The sequence below is a fragment of the Chrysochloris asiatica genome, unplaced genomic scaffold (genome assembly GCF_000296735.1).
Source record: "Chrysochloris asiatica unplaced genomic scaffold, ChrAsi1.0 scaffold00046, whole genome shotgun sequence".
NCBI classification, from domain to species: domain Eukaryota; kingdom Metazoa; phylum Chordata; class Mammalia; order Afrosoricida; family Chrysochloridae; genus Chrysochloris; species Chrysochloris asiatica.
This window is the reverse complement of record NW_006408564.1, coordinates 17,694,874-17,699,887: the sequence shown is the minus strand read 5'-3', so window position 1 is coordinate 17,699,887 and position 5,014 is coordinate 17,694,874.

The following is a 5,014-nucleotide window of genomic DNA, read 5'->3' as shown; positions in this document are numbered from 1 at the left end:
TCAGGGCTGCTGTGAGCCGGAACTGACTCCTATGGGACTTAAAAACAACAATATCAAAGCACTATAATGCTTCCCCAAGTAGTATAAACGGTAAAGTGTTCAGCTACCAGCCAAAGGTTGGTGTCTGGAACCCACTCAGGCTCCTCAGAAGTCAGGAAATTCCTTTGGGGAAGTTGTACTCCACACACGTAGGGTCGTCATGAATCAGAATCAAATTGACACCAAACAACAACAGGCCATTTACAAGGGGCAGCTGATTGGTTTGAACCCCCAACCTTGAGGTTAGTAGTCCAGTGTTTCTCCTACAACAGCACACAACAAGTGGTGTAAATTAAGTGTCAAGTTGGTTCTGATGCATATCGACCCTGTCTGTATAAGGCTTCCAAGGAATATCTGATAGGTTTGAACTGCCAACCTTTCAGTGCTTATCCTACAGCGCCATATCAGCACTCCTAAAAAAGTAGTTGTTGTTAAATGCCGTGAGTCGATTCCGACCCTTAGCGACCCTGTATAGGGTTTCCAAGGAGCAGCTGGTGAGCTTGAACCGCTGACCTTGCAGTTCAAACGGGTTTTCAGTCTGGCGCATTAACCCACATGAATAGTGAGCCCAACAGTCCTGATTTGCCCTGCCTGGCGATGCAGCTCTTGTTTAAATGTTAAATATAGGATTCTTTCCCCAAAGTTCAATTTCTTGTGTGTCTACTTTGCTGAAACCACTGGTGCCTTATACCACACCATTACAATGTGTTCATGTAGTTTCTTCAAGTTATTCTAAAGAAGAAATGAGAATTTAGGCGTCACTTTTGGGGCCATCTGATGGCACAGTGTTACGACAGTGCCCCGTGGTTCCTTTTGATTGCAAAGATCCGAAATGAACTTTTCTTCTTTCTTTTTGTGTCTTAGTAGTGTCTCTGACAAATTCCCCACCCTGTGCCGTCTCCTATCAACTTGGTCTTTCTCTGGTCTGGGTAGCTTTTCCTTTCAATTTGGTGGAAGGTTACATTAGAAGAAAATAGTCCCTAACATCTAGAAACTTTCAGGGGAAAAGAGAGCTTTTGATGTACGTGGAGGACGCTGGGGAAGCAGGGCAGTGGGGCAGTATTGGGAAGAGGAGACTAGGGGATTAGGGTGCCTGGGGCGGGAAAGAGAGGAGGTGAATGAGGGAGTCAGGAAAGAGCTGACAAATGTGAAAGTAATTGCTTTAACTTGCTGAATGATCTCTCACAGCTGGTGATGGAAGCTTCCATGGTTAATAGAAACAACTCAGTGTTGCCCCTTCACCTGCCACCCAGGGCAATTACCTGCTGTACCTTAGATTCGCATATGAGGGGGGAGGTTTACATGTAGCTATGGTACCAAATCAGTTTCAGTGGTGCTTCTAGACTCAGACAGACTTGCAAGAAAGTCCTGGTGATCTATCTCTGAAAATCAACCAACAAAAATCCTGTGGATCACAGTGGTCCTATCCACAAGAGCTTGGGGAGACAGCACATGACAGAGCAGCATTTTTATTACACTGTCCCCATAAGTCAGGGACCAATGCAATAGCAGCTTACAACAACAATCAGAAATGGGAGGCTGTCCCCTCTGATGACTTTATTTATTACATTCTGCACTGGGTGCACAGGTCCAGTTATAAATCCCTGCTTGTTTATATCACACTCGTGTCGATGACTATTTGCTTATTGTTAAACTATAAAGAGGGAAAAGAGCTATAGATCCTTTTCATCAACACTTGTTTTGTATATGGAGGAAGTTGGCGATTAATGGTATTAAAAAACTGATACAAAGTAACTTCTTTTAAAGACGTCCCTAACCTAAATCCATCATTTTTATCTTAGTCCATATGTTACCTTCTCAAAAAGACTTCCCTTGCTACCTCTGTCTCATTAACGTGTTGGATGTTTTCACTATTTTTGTTGCTGCTGTTGTTAAGTGCCATCAAGCAGGTTCCAACTAATAGTGACCTTGTATATGGTTTCTGAGGAGTAACTGGTGAGTTTGAACTGCTGACCTTGTGGTTAGCAGTCTAGTGCTTAACCTACAACATCACTACCAAAGTATTGTGTATTTAGGATTTATTGTTTTCCTGTTCCTCCTCTCCCCCACCACAAGGAAAGCTCCATGAACCTAGTAACCACCGCTCTGACCTGCACCCCAGCTCAGAGAGCTGTACCTGTTACAAAGAAAAGCTCCATAAATATCTGTTGAAACAAATCAATATACTAACAGCCAGCTTGCATGCAATGTGTCATACTGTGTAACACATTCAAAACTCCCTGCTGTGTGCAAATGGACTCTAGTAACAGAAAAAAGAAAACCAATGTAGTTTATGCCAATTACACAAGCTTGATCGTCTGCTCCAGGCCCAACAACTTGTCCTAAAACACTTCTTCCTTCTCAAAAGCTTCTTTGGAAAGGTATAATTTGGTGAGAAAGAAATGAGCTTGCTATGTCAGTTGATTGTTATACTAGCAAACCCCAAAACCCACTGTCACTGAATCAATTCCTATGCACAGTGACCCTATATGATATAGTAGAACTGCCTGGTAGGGTTTCCAAGGCTGTGAATCGTTATGGAAGCAGACTGCTGCATCTTTCTTCCTCTGAGAAGCTGGTGGGTTTGGACCATGGACCTTTTTGTTAGCCCCCTAGTGCTTTAACAACTGTGCCACTTGGTTAATCACACTGAATTTCCTGCATTCCAAGCAGATGCTCGATGTAAAATCCTTCCCGATGCGTTATATTCAATAACTGCCTAACATGAAGGAGGCTGGTGGGAGCTTATCTAACTCTGCTTACAGAAACTCATCTTGGACATAAGCCGGGAAACTGTAATCAGCGCCTCTCACATCAAGTCTTTGAAATTCAATGAAAAAGCTGAAAGTGCGTGTAATTAAAAGTGAGCATCACCATAGCAAAGCAGATAAAGTTAATTATACACTAAGAGGAGCTTTTTTTTTGTTGTTTCCCTGCAGTGGGCATGGTAGTCATCACAATCAACAGCCCTGGGGGCCAGTACAGGGAGCTGATGAGGCTTTGCTCAGAATGAAAGAGTACAGCGCCCTGAAACAGAACATCCTTTTCAGAGCCAAATTCTGTAACATAAAGTGAAAGTACAAAGGCTCAAAAGGAGGAGGAGAATCCTACTGGGTTGGATCTCTAAATAAAACCAGGTTTCAGTAGAAAAGGTCCTGTGACACTGATAAGAACTGAAGAAAAGTATGATTTTTATATAAACCCATGAGCCTGAGCAAATAAAGCAAGGCACGCATTCGCTTAGTTCACCAGAGCCTTTTTTGATTAAGTATGTTAATTTCCTTGAGGCAGGATTCCACAAAGAAGATACAGATTTATTCTTCCTCTGAGAGACCACAAAGACCCCAGCCTTCAAATTTAAAGAAGGGTCTTTGTAAAACTGGTTAATCCAGTCAAATCGAGTTAATGGCTACAAAGAGACTGATCGAATGGACAATTTACTGATCAATAATGACTTGTCAATATACTGTCAAGGAGCTACTTTGATCAACCAAATCACAACAGTTCAGGGTTTCAATTGATTTCTCAGCAATTAATGGCAATGATGCTACAAAGAAAGAAAGGCAGATATGTCCAGAAATTGGTCTCCCTTGTGAAGCTTGGTGCGGAGGCTAGCAGAGGAGCTGCTGTGGGGCATGCCAGGTCTTTTGCACCTGGGCTGGCGGTGAGTTACAGACCCTCCTGTAACTTCAATCCTCTGGCAACTGCAACCTGATTGTGATGCATATTAGGAAGAATTGGATACCCGATTACACAATTAGTCTTATATAACTTAAACCCCGCTCTCTATATTCATAATTATTTATACTCATTTTCTTTCCAAGTAAAAGATGAGTTTCTGATCATATCTATCCAATTTGTCACAAATCTGAGTCTCTGGTTTTTATTTTTGTCTTTAATTCTTCTCTGATGCGCTTGAGTTTATCTTTCTCCTCTTTTAATTGAAACATCGCATTTCTTAGCTCTACATTTCAAAACATTTGGTTCTATTTGTATCAGGTTTTGTTTACAGCTGGGGTTCATCTAAAACAATACGTTGAATTCCAGAAATGAGTACTTGTAGCAGTTACTGCCAAGGCACTTCTGACTCACAGTAACCTCTAACATGTCAGAGTAAAACGGTGTTCTGTGAGGTTTTTTATGGCTGATGTTTTGGAAGAAGATTGCCAGGTCTTTCTTCCAAAGTGCCTCTGGGTAAACTCCAGCCTGTCTGTCAGCAGCAGTCCCTGGGTGGTTCACATTGACTTTTGTATCACCCAGGAACTCCACAGACATGAACGTTCCCACACAATTACCTGAGAGATTGATCTTTTCATAAAAACATAAAGTCTGAAGTGGGAAAAAGAATTAAAGACAGCTAAAACCTTCCCAAGTATATAAATCAAAATCCCTTCTGTGTCCATTGTAATCTCAGTCCATCCTGTGCTGTTAAAGTCATTTACCAAGTGGAAACCTCCATGAACGATGCATATTTCTACAGGTATCCACAGTGACTACTAAGCTTCAGAAAGCATACCCATCATGTGGCCATGAAGGCAAGCAGTTTTGCAGATCAAAAACTTCCATGATTGCAAATTCAAAAGCAGTACATGTACAGTAATTTTATAGTTTTTTAAGAGGAATTGGATAGCAGGCAGGGCATGATAAAACTGTAAGTACCCCCACACCCATATCAGAGGTGGTAACAAGCAGCCTTAAAGAAAGTAATGGTGGAGGTGGGGCTTGATGGTGGATAGGGTAGAGGTGCAGTGAAGTTAGCCATTAACAATACCACAGAATACCAGGCAAAGTAGATTCAGGGCAGAGCTCCAAAACTCTGAACCACAGAGATAGGAATACTAAAAAAGTTAGAAGGCTTACAGCTAGTGGACCTTGTAGTGGGAGTAAGAAACCTCATATTTTTTAATATTCCAGGCTCTGCGACCCATAGCCAACAGCTTGGGCAAGACCAAATGGCAAGACCAAGAGGAGGAAC